The sequence below is a fragment of the Betta splendens genome, chromosome 5 (assembly GCF_900634795.4).
Source record: "Betta splendens chromosome 5, fBetSpl5.4, whole genome shotgun sequence".
In the NCBI taxonomy this organism is placed as follows: Eukaryota; Metazoa; Chordata; class Actinopteri; order Anabantiformes; family Osphronemidae; genus Betta; species Betta splendens.
This window is the reverse complement of record NC_040885.2, coordinates 17,407,197-17,419,386: the sequence shown is the minus strand read 5'-3', so window position 1 is coordinate 17,419,386 and position 12,190 is coordinate 17,407,197. Positions and strand designations below refer to the sequence as shown.

Genomic DNA, 12,190 nt, shown 5'->3' with positions numbered 1-12,190 from the left:
ACTGTATTAGAAACAGTTACCGCGGCTCCAATTACTCAAGGTAATTTTAAAAAGTGCAGATCAAGATTCAAGTCGCACTTGATGAAAGGAGAGTGTTCAGCGTCCCCAGAGACAATAACTGCGTTAAAAGAGGGACATCATTCATTATCATCGAACCCTAGTGCAGAAAATCCTTGAAATAAATCAGCGGCGGACGAGTTGGATATCACAGAAAGAGCACATAGGCAAGTGTGGAGTGGCCAGGAAGTGTGTGGCATTTAATTGGCTCATATTAGCTGGTTGTAGAGGCAGACAAGGCCTCTGGCTTGTCTTAATCCATCAGAGGCACTGTTGGAACAACATCTAATGAGGGCTGCAAACTATGCTTTCTCCCATTAATAACAGCAATTTGCCAGGATGCAATGAGAAAACAAAACACAGCCAATGATGGACCGGCCCAAATATGCCCGTTATTGTGCCCGGTGATTTATGGCCGTAACCCACCTTTACTTGGATGAAAGCGCAATGAAAAGGTAAAGAAAGTGGAAGCGTGCGATGCTCCGCTCGGCTAAAGAGCGCGCGTGGACTCTGCGGATGCAGAACAGGGAAATAAGTGGAAAATGACATCCCTCGATCCCTCCATTATCCTAACTGCTACTCCGGTGAAGGGTGCGGGAGCTGGAGCCGGGCCCGGCCCCTCTACGGCCCGTCACGGAGCCGGCAGACAGCCATTAACAGCTGTGGGCAGATGAGCCGGTTAACCTGAGCACACGTCTGCGGAGGAGGGAGGAAGCAGGACTCTGACAGGGAGGAGACGGAGCCGGACACAGCAGGACATTTGAACCCGTCCAGCGGTAAGAGTTTATCCCACGTCGGAGGAGGAAACAGCGTCAGATTTCCTGTTTTGATTCCTGATGCTGCGTCTCGCGTCTCTGCTGACATGTGGCCGTGTGACATCTCTGGCAGCCAGACCTCTGCGGGCGAAGCAACACGGGGCCTGTTTGACAGCCTGTGTCACCGTGTGGGTCTCTAAGCTGCAGCTACCTGTGTCAGACTCCCGCTCCTCACCGATGTCACACACCGGCGTCCAAACTAACACAAGCAGCTTCAAACTCCCTCATCACGCGCGTACGTGCGGCTCCAACAATTCAGCCGCGTCGCCTGAATCCTTGGTGAATACATCACCTTCAACAAGCCAGCGGTTCTACAGTGACCTTACGTAATAAAGGAATGTGCTGAGGAATGTTCAACAAAGGGTGTGCGTTGTGCGGGAGTGCACAGACGACCGGCGGCCGACTCACACTGACCATGAACGCACCGCGGGGCCGTGGAGAAGGTCTCGCTTCACCGACGGCACCCACCTGCTGTGAACTCCATCAGCGCGCTTTTATTCTGAAGGGCCTTGTGCGCGTGGACTCGTGTCAGTGGTGAGAAGAATGGGAGCCGGCTCCTCGAAGCAGAGGTGATGCGGCGAAAGAAAAATCACCAAAGGTCTGGGCCAAATTCAGTACAAACATCACAACATACGTCTCCGTGTCTAAATATCCTTTCAAATCTATCAAAAGGTGAACATTTGTCTGAGTTTTGTGGCTTAGAACACGTGCTGAGTCCGTGGGAGGTCCTCTCCCCTCCTCCCCGCTCTCTGCTGGTACGGCTCATCTTGTGCATGGCCTCATTGCTTCTGTCTAACATCTGCTGAACTCTTCACCACTGGGCGCGTCCTCTGCTCGCCTCCGGTTCTACTGCCTGTGACTCCACGTACGGTTCAGAGCTTAGACAGTTCCCGCGTTCGGTCTGATGGGGTCACTGTTTTACCTGTACAACACAAGCCTACAATGTGCTTCAAACTAGTGAATTACAGAATTGCTTCTACGATATAATAAAAACTATATGGTTATGGCCTCAGTTAAAACACTGTTTCACCTCCTGCAAACCAAGAATATGTGAGTCTCCTCATCTGTTGGACGAGAGTAGGTTCCGTGGCTTTTCAGGATCCTGTATAAAACCCGCCGTGCGATTTTGCAGCCACCAGCCTTAGTGTAAAAGTAAGAGGACGACAGAGAGAGACAACGGCTACTACTATAAAATGCAAGTGGCCTCAGGGGACGAGTTTCCACGGCCGCAGCATCAAGAAAAATGTCAGCGACGCGCACACGGATCAGTAACAGATGTCTGTGCAGCTTATCTGACGGGGACGTGTGTGCAGGAATAAATGCACCATTAGCATGTGCCCCGGCTCTGGAGGCTTGTGAAGTCTGATTCATGCGGAGCGTGGAGGCTTGCCGTGCATTTGTTTATTCATATTTCCAGAGCGTGTGACAAACAGACCAAAATAGGTGAGTTGAGAAAAAAATAATCCTGCGTTGTGGTCTCAGCAGCGGTGCCGAGCATGTGTCAGGGATGCTCTGCAGCTGCAGTGAGCAGAGCGCTGCATGTTAACGAGGAGCTGGGATTACACAAGATAGAGCTGATGGAGGCAAGTCAGACGCACAAGACCCACCAAAATAAAAGCTGGATATGCGTTTCACTGTAAGCAACAGCAAAGACGGCTGCAACAAATTCAGTTACAATCACATGAAGCTACAAACACCCAGATGTTACAGGTGTGTCATCCTGTCAATACAGGTTTAGATCAGGACAACAAGTGATGCTGCGCTCTCAGCACCAGGATGCAGGGATTCATTATGGTAAAGAAAACAGCTGATTGTTTATCTCGAGCCCACGTCTTCCATCCAGACGTTATCGCTGCAGCTGGAAATGATGTGATTTGTCTGTGGCTGCCAATTCTAATAGTTCAGACAGAAACCAGGCGCTGCTGCTGCATGTCAGCTTGCGAAAATAGCTGCATTTCAGACATGATGAGAAGTCATTTCCCGTCTAACCGCGCGCTTGGGGACGGTTTCTGAGTGGATCTGCTTCCAAATGGATCATCTTATGAGTCTCTGATTACCTGTCTGCCCAGGTAACGTGTGTCTGGTAGAGCAGACATGGATGACGCATGCAAACACAGCATTCTACATGCAGTCTGTAGAAACTGTCACAAATAAGCAGCAGGACCTGGAACAACACCCATCATTTGGTGCCAATCGTGATACAAAGTGATACAGTATTTGTAATAAATGTGTTTTTTTAAAAGCATATGGAAAGAAAGCGCTCATATTGTTATTGCATTGTTTCATATTTTTTATGAAAAACTATTAAACACAAAACAAATCAGAAGCTCAGAAAACTGATATGTTACGAAGCCTTGAAAAAGTGTCCCAATTTTTTTTTTGACAAGATAAACGGGACCTGGGTGCCATATTAATAAAAGCCTCAAAGAAGTCATGATGTTGTTACCAGGGAAGCAAGTTGTTGTGGTAACCTAGAGACAGACTCACTGGGGTATCAATCACGGTTTGTGCATTCAATCTGTGGACCCCTGCATCACCACAGGTCATGAGCAATGGCAGGAAATGAGGGAGGAGACGGGGGCCGTGTGGAGAAATGGTCGCTCTGAATGTCAAGCGGCTGGATTTGAGCAACACGTCCAGCATGCAGGGAACATAAAGTGCAGAGTCAATTCATCATGGCTGAATTGTTAGCGGTACAACAAGGCCATTTGCTGCGGTTTCAGTGACTACGCGCAGCATCTTCGCACCGGTTCGCTCTCGTTTTCTTCACTTTATGGCCTCGCTCAGGCACTTCAATTTTCCACAGCTGGTGTTCTTTACTCACTGTTTTGGGCCCAAAACAGATTCACTTTACCTTAATAAAGGTAAATAGAGAAGTAAATCAAGAAGAAGTATTGACAAAGTGAACTCAATTAACATATAAATGGCTGAATCTGCCTGACAAATACGACCCACGGTGCTGTGATAGTGACACGTGTGATTCTGATAGTGGAGCGTACATTTCTATTAGCGAGGAGGATTCATATGGGTTTTCTTACAGTGAAGTACATTTTGAAAGGAGCTTCCTGAGCCTTGGAGATAGGGTCAAGAGTCCAGACATCAAAAGGAGGCTCGAGTAGAACCAAAGGGAGCCAGGTGAGATCTATCTAAGTGCCTTCCTTCTGGCATCTACTGGGAACCTCCAACCGGGAGAGGACCCCAGGCCAGGATCAGGTTGTGTGACATGATTATATATTTCACCGGGGCCTGGAATGCATTGGGATCCCCAGGAAGACCGGAAGAAGGGAGGTCTGGGTTTCCTTCCCGAACCTGCTCCCAGTGCCTGAAAACGGGTTTATGTAAGTGAGCAGATGTCATTTTGTCCACAACTTGTCCAGAATAGTTGAGAAGCCAGTGTCTGTCGGCTTCAGTCTACGCGTTCACAGCTCTTCATGCAGCAGGAGAATCAGTTAGACATTTTCAAAATCAAAGTAGAAATGAGTGAAGGCAACATGTTAGAGGAACCCAGCAGGGGGAGAAAAAAAACAGTTTTTGTTAAGTTCTTCTCAAAGCGAGCTATCAAACTGCACAAGGTGAGACGATGACAAAAAGTGCAAAGTGAAAAGATCTGAGAGAAGCACGGGGTTACAGAATCCCATCACTGGATGTGTCATTACAGGTTCAAAGAGCGGCAAATAAACAGAGGCGCTTGGGACGATTCTGTGCAAGGCACCGTGGGACGGAACAGAGTTTACTGAGAAGAGCTGGCGACGCGACGCCTTCAAGTCTTTATGTCCTCAGATGTATCTAGATGAATGTAAAGCTCCATTTAGTAGCTTCGTCATGTGCTGTAGTCCAGAGACAGGCAGTGTCTCCATGCCAGTTAGACCAGTAGCTGGGCACCAGTGACGCCCAGTGAGGGCGTAGTCTACACAAGGAGGGTTCGATCATCAATAAAGAGCAAGCTGTTAAGGGTGAGGGGGGCTAAAAATGAAACTCGCATCCCGATTCCTCAGCTCTGGGTGAGGATTAAAAGGATGCCAGCCCCCTGCCTGGATGCGGCCGCGGCCCGCTTTGTTGCGGCATCTTTTAAACCCCCTCTGCCTCAAGATGTGCTCCATCATTCCAGCAGGAGACGGCTCAGTCCCGTATCCGGCGGTACCATTCACCTCTGCGAGGGCATGCCGGCGTGCGGGGGGAGGAGGGGGGATTCAGGGCTGGGGAGGGGGGCAGAGCATCTTTTATGTTTTCTCCTTTACGAGTCAACCTTTGCCGTCAAAGCGAGGAGAACGGGGACACACCCAAACCCAATTACAAGCTTTGTTTTGTGTCGAGAGCTGAGGAGGAGGAGGAGGAGGAGGAGGAAGAGGCCACATGACTGCTGATAAAAACAGAAAACAACCCCCCATCACCCCAGCCACTTTCATTTCCTACTTTATTTATTTTGTACTAAAATCCACATAAAGTAACTACTCAGCCCAGCTCCAGTTATTCACTGCAGGGTGGGGTGGCGAGCAGACCTGTATTAAAAAAGCGCCAGAAGAGGAGACAGCTGTCCCAGCCCACGTTCTTATGTGATCTCTGCTTAGGGAGCCGGCTGCTATTCCAAAGCCCCATCTGAAAACAAATTAAAGAGGATTAGAGACTGCCACTGCAGCTCCTCTCCTTTCTGTTCTGGGGAATGTGTCCTGCCGGCCCGAACGGTGACCTTCACGCCCGCTCCCCGTCCTGCAGGTGCACAAACGCCGAGGTCGGACTATGGATTCAGCACAAACGTCACCGCGGGAGCCGCGGAGGGCGAAGGGTCAGAGTTTACGGTCAGAGACTGCGCTGCTGCATCTTCCAGTCCTACCCTTAAAAACAACACTTCTCTAATTTGACACTGCCTCTCTTGGCTCCGCATGTGGATCTGAAATTAAACCATGACACTGAGGTTAAATTGCTGAATTTCATTACGCGTTAACTCGAGGTTGTTTACATCCGCGGCAGATAAACGCTGCAGGACCCACGGCCCCTTTAATCCCTGGTATCTTTGCCAGCGCCTCGCTGCAGTAGCCATCTTTGTGTCTCGCCTGTTTCAGAGGTTTTCTACCTTCCGTGTGGTCTCCAGCCAACAAAACATTTGCTCATCAGGATTAAGGTCAGGAGGCCGACCTGCCCAGACAAGAACGTTCCACTGTCTGGCGACTAAAAATTGTGTTTGGGATCCGTGTTCCACCGGTGGATCAGTGGAAAAGAACATGGGTGTTATTAAAGGTGCAGCCCCGCAGCCTGTAATGTACTGAAATGGAAGGAATGACAAAACGACGGCCGCCTCTCTGTGAATGGGGATCATTCTTGGTCCCGGGAGGATGGACCTTCATTCAGGTGATGACTGTGGCTTTGAGTTTACTGGAGTCACCGAGTTCCAGTTCGTCCAGTGCTGTCAGCCATGTCTGGGCGGATGCCAAGTAAAGACTCAACGCTGCCCATTAGCGTAGTTAGAACGACATGTGAGCATGATGCTAATATGCTTATGCAGGCTGCTGCTGGCATACGTACAGTACATCATGTTATCAGCTCAACTAAGACAGCAAAGGCTCATGGGATTACTCCTTCCCCGCTGTAGCGAGCGGCGCCACCTTCTCTCTGAAGCCGTGGTCAGCGCTGATCCCTGTCATCTCTGACTGAACCAAAGGCGCTTTCACAGATTGGACACAGACACTTATTTGATCAGCTGTCAGCGCTGTTCCCCGGTGGCGGCACGTACCATTAATCAGTCTTCATTAGGGTGATGTCGCGCGCGCGCTCGGCTGTCATCTCGGCGGCGCGTCCCAGATCGCTGCGAGCCGATGGCAGGTGGGACAGTCAAAGCAGCCATGGTGTCAGCCCGCGGCTAGTTCCCCATTTAGTGGTGTTCAGACGGAGCGACGAGGAGCCATGCAGTCATCCGGATGCGAGATCAATGTCAGCACGGGCGTTTCAGACTGGATCACGCTCAAACGCTTTCAGGGTGAAGGGACAAAAGGCCAGTCTATACAGATAATACAGCTGTACCCAATAATATGGCCACTGAATGTATTAACACACTGCTAGTGTCCTCAAGACTTGTTCAGGTTCATGATCATGAGAGCAATGAAACCTGGAGTCAGGAGGAAAATGACACAGAAAAGCGTTTCTCTAAAAGTGCAGAAGCCTGAATGGAGGACTTTTTCCAAAATGATGCCAGTTCATCTGATCTCACTCCCGCCATTATGTCCCTGAATTATTCCTTCTCCCGTGTCCCTCGGTGGGTTATGTTTTCTCATCCCGGCATTCGAGCTGAAGTGTTTCTGTTGTGGAGTGAGAGAAACACGGCAGTGTGAGAAATAGCCAGCGAGAGGAACCGCGACCTATCACTCGCCTCGAGTGAGGGGAAGTAGGAAGCATTGGTATTCACAGCAGTCCCTCCATTTTGGATCTTGTTCAGTACTTGGCTGTAACCAACTGCAGCTCTGACACATGCACATCTCCCCCTCACACTGTTAGTAAAAGAGCTACTGTGTTAATTGGGCTAAACTGTGTTAGGGATGGGAGGGGAATTAAAGCACGGCTGTAAACAGGCACGGATGAATCACATCTGTCAGGTTTATGAGATCAAAGACGGTGCACGGTCCATGTGTCTCTAGCTTCTATTTCCTGTGCACATCTGCTGAACTGGCAACGCACTCTATTTAGTGAAAAGGAACTAAATGAAAGCCACCATGTTAATTATCTATATTGCAAATTACACTTGTCGTATTGGTTGTGCTGTCTTACTGGTGCAATTCCACATGACCGTGTATTTTAATTAAATAAACTCCACAGAACTGAAAGACCAGCGGGACCTCGACGCAGCATAAAAGGCCGCACACGTTACCATAAACACACACACGCGTCAAATCATTCTTTGGCTTCAATGAGCGGCGCTCATCAAGACAAAAAAAAAGCAAAGATATGAACTGAACGCACGCGGATACGTTGGCACAAATATGTTGAAAGCGTTTGAACTAAATGGCTCTGGCACCGGTTCTGCATCCGTCTGCTTTCGGTGCTGAGGCTGAGCCTTGTAATGCACAGCAGAGGAACACGGCACCCTTTGGGAGCTAAGCGGAAACCACCAGCAAACTGTTGCCTGCTAAGTGTCAAACTGTGAAGTGTGAAATCTTTTCTGCTCCACGACTTGGATTTACTGCCATCTAGAAAATAGTACAGGATGCTGGATCAGACGACTATTAGGAGGAGGCCTCTACGGCACATGCATCGTCACATATTCGTATCTAGAATGAGCGCTAGCTTTAAGTCGCACCATGTAAAGGCTCAGTGGGTTCTACGCTAGATGGTTTAGATTCAGTAATTAATAGAGACATCACAGTCTGGACAGCTTCAAGTGCTACTGTCCCATCCTTGGCTGAGTTCGGCTCCAAACTGGTCAATAAAAAACAGCTTAAAAAAGTTTTCTTTACAACAACTTCAAAGGACAATATTATTTCTGACAGATCCTTTCACGCCTCCGAGAAGGCAATAATTGTGTGTAGCGGGTGTGATGAGGGAAGTTTGGCTGCAGCAGACAGGTACATGTGTCACACAGACAGAAGCTGCTCAACGCTTGGATACGTCTTCTGGTTACGCTGCCTCCATGTTATTTGACTCGTGTTTGTGCAGGCAATTATTTATCTGTGTCAAAAGTAATCGAATTTGCTTGGAACAACGTGCGCGTCCTCACGGAAAACAGAGCAAGCCGACGCCGGCGCACTAACAGCCGGGAGGTCAGGACACGGCTTCCTGCTCAGCATCCGTGTTGGGCCACACGTGCACTTCAGGTGCGGCTCCGACAGACGGACGCTACCTTCTGCACAAACACTCCCCAAATCTTCTTTCACCACTCACTTATCTAATTCGTGACAAACTTCCATAAACCCCATTATTGGGCAGAGACTGAAGGTTTCTATGTAACTGAACCCAACGCTACGTAGCTTCACACCTGCTAACTTGCTGCATATGCAGTATATAATTGTCTCACTGCCTGTGCTGTATACTGTATTTATTACGCTGCATATTCACAGTAAATCTTTTGCTAACCCCTCCGTGTGTTTGCTTAATCACAAGCCAGTTGGTGCTGGAAGGATTGGTGTTCATGGAGGCAGAGTAGGAGAGGCATAAAGTTAAATGATGGAAATCCCTGCTGTCACTTAGGTCCTCTGCAGCATGTTCACTCAGGAAGCTCATCTGTCTCAGCCTCCCACTGTAGCAAGGCGCGCTACATAAAGAACATGTGCAGCAAACCTTGACCCCATGCAGCGGGTCAGCCGTGGCCACCGGGCCCTGAGTTACAGTCACTGGGAGCTGGTGGAATCAGGTGCGAACATGTGCACTGATGGAGGATGCGCCTGTAAGGCCGGACCGACCGCGATGAGGGAACAGGTGTATTACAGCCCACAATCCAACATCGACCTTCAATGCGAAAAGAACACACATACATCATTTCTGGGAAATAATCTGACAGTATAAATTATTAAAGAAGTCCAATCCACCAAGCTGCAGAAGGCAAGGTTTTTATGTAAATCAACACCTGCCTAGGCCACAGACACAGACTCTAGCAACGCACCCCCAGAACTTCTAATGTAGAAGCTGAAGACGCACAAAAAGTCAAAGTCATGTACGAGGATACAAATACAAAGATTTATCACACTCTACACAGAAAATGACTAAAGGCCAGTGTAGTGGTTTAATAAGCCAATGTAGTGTGATGATACATGCATGTAGCAGACACAGAAACCACCTGATCTCACTGATCTCCGCTGATTCTGTTCTGCTCCCATCTCACTACAGGGAGCTCCAACAGGGCGGCGACACGATGCCCAGCCTGCAAACCTCACCTGACGGCTCCCACCGAACAACGGTGCGTGCTTAAACCACACAGACACGAGTGTCCGCTGCTGAACGCATCATCTCATTGTGATGCTGCATAAGCAGCACATCCTGTTTAACTGCTGGTGCAACGTTTATTGATTTCAAAAGACCTCAACTCTTTTGTAAAATGGAATTAATTATTTCAAAACTGCAATAATAAAATAAGAGGATTGCAATTAGAATCTTAATACTGTAGAATTTTGCACAAAAATATCGGGACAGAAATCTGTGCAAGTGTAGGATTCAAAGACTAGAGAATGTCATGACAGAGGAGAAGTAGGAATCTTTGTTAATGAGGCTGTGTGATCCTAACCCGCTTCCTCCCAGAGCTGCTCTACTTATCTACACAGCTGTGTGAATAAAACAGGTCTATTACTTCACTTATTCATTTGATTATTCATAGACGTATTATTTAATAATAGCCCCACCGTCCCAGTGACAGGTGAAATCCTCTGCCCCAAATATCAATTTTAATGTTGTTCACTAGCTGGGAACACCTCATAGTGACTCAGGGGTTTTAATAGATTACTTTGTGAGCTGTCAAGTCCAGGGTCTGTAATAATGTGACAATGGCTCATTGACTTTTAATAGGATCCAATTTGAGCTGAAACTCAGTGTTTAGAGCCGCAAAGTGGAGGCAGCAGAGTGATGCCCCTGGTTCCCTTGACTTGTAATGTTTTCCTGGGTTTTAAATGCTGCAGCAGGAGAAGAGAAAGGGAAACAGCCACCGGAGCAGTAAATCTCAAGAATATACAGAGGGGTCTGAGACGAAGGGGACAAACCTCCACTAACGCAGGAGAGAGGCATCAAAGTCACCCAATGACAAGAAGACACAGGCAATAAATATTAGGTCTGAGGAGCATGAGATGGTGGATGATGACACGGGGCCGTCTGCCGCGGCTGTCACTCCGTCAGAGAATGAGTTTGTGTAAATACTGTGCGTGGATACGCGACCTAAGGATGAACTGGCTCCTTTATTCTGCTTGGATGAAGAAGAAAATGACAAAGCGATTGTTGGTGTCAAACGGAGAGGTGGAGGGAGCCGGAGATGGGCGGGGATGAAAACAGGGCCGCTGCGACATTGCCTCCTCTGACATTCATAATGCTTAAAGGACACCGTGAGCATCCAGCGTCCTCCTCCCCTGTCGTTTTATGACAAGCTCAGACACTCCACAATCTGGTGGCACCCGGGTACCATCACTCCAGTCATTATCTCGCAGAATCCATTCCGTTTGACCTCTGCAGTTGATGCACATTATTCACGATAAGGAGAGCGCCAACACGCACCTAAGCTCCGGTGAAGGAGACGCCAGACAGGGAAGCGCGGGTGATTGAATGGCGGCGAAGAGCGGCAGCGGACGGACGAGGGAAGTCAAGGAAGAAGCAGAGACCAGCGACAACGCGACAACAACTTCACAGACAGTTGGGGAGAGACGGAGCGTGCAGCTGGTCACCTTCAAACGAAAATAAAACGACCGCGGCGCGCCTCCACCCCAACACTCCTCCCGCTTCCTCATTAGAGCGTAAGTGCAGCCCTAATGAGCGCTGTGTGGTCGGCAAGATGAATAGATAGCGAGAGGCTACTTCACACCCTTCGCTTGACAATGGGCGGCGTCTCCATCTCTGATCTCTAGGACGGAGCCTTCCGGTGACCAGAGGGCCCTAAGAGGCCCTAATTGCATCATTCAGCTAATTAGCGGCGAAGCTGTTGTCATGGATCGCTATGTGGTGTGGGTGCAGAGAAAGGAGCAACGCGAAGGGAAAGGTAGAAAGAAAGAGCAGCTTGTTTTGGCAGACACGCCATGGAAAGCAGCTGGATCTCATGCTAAGTGAAGCGGCAGTCTTATCTCTTTGTGCCGAGGAGACTTGGGCCAACATTTGCAGTGCACCGCAGTGACCAGTATTGTTTACACAGTTAGCCGTGAGTGGCATATCGCATTTAGAAGTCTAAAGGACCTCTGGCAGCTGCTGATATTTACAACTTGTCACTCTGCTGTGGCAAAACTGCTATCCAAGACAGACCTCTCCTCTGGCCTGGCATAAAGAAGGGCCCGTAGACACAGCAGGGGGCCTTAGGATTCAATTCAAGGTTAAAGACTCGACACGGCTCACCGACCTCTGTAGGGAGTCCGGACAGAGCAGAGGTGAGCAGCGTCGGCTCCTCCAGGGCCACTGCCCTGACACCGCAAGCTGCAAGATAGCATCTCAGACCACGGCGGAGCCGAGGGTCGGTCGATCCTACAGTTTCCGATTGACTGGACACACTTGATCGAGGTAATCGGGAGTAGCTGGTGCAGAGATCGTTGGAAACGAGGTCCAAAACATGCCCAGCGCTCACCGATCGGTTCTGTCCTGTCAGGACGGCAACACGTCGGCCCAAACAGCAAACCCACCGTCAGAGCAGAGGCCCAGCAGCTGCAGAAACATCT

General features: G+C 49.2%; 1 protein-coding gene across 9 annotated transcripts in view; it reads right to left on the bottom strand.

Moving 5' to 3' along the window:
* igsf21a (immunoglobin superfamily, member 21a) overlaps positions 1 to 12,190 on the bottom strand; it is a 148,585-nt gene that overhangs the window by 79,520 nt on the left and 56,875 nt on the right. Inside the window, exon 1 of one of the 9 annotated variants that reach the window (XM_029150399.3) lies at positions 6,601 to 7,734. The exons of the other annotated variants lie outside the window; for them this stretch is intronic. The gene's annotated coding sequence lies outside the window, so the exon portion shown is untranslated. Of the gene's footprint in view, positions 1 to 6,600; positions 7,735 to 12,190 lie in introns of those variants that run through there. 9 annotated transcript variants of the gene reach the window in all.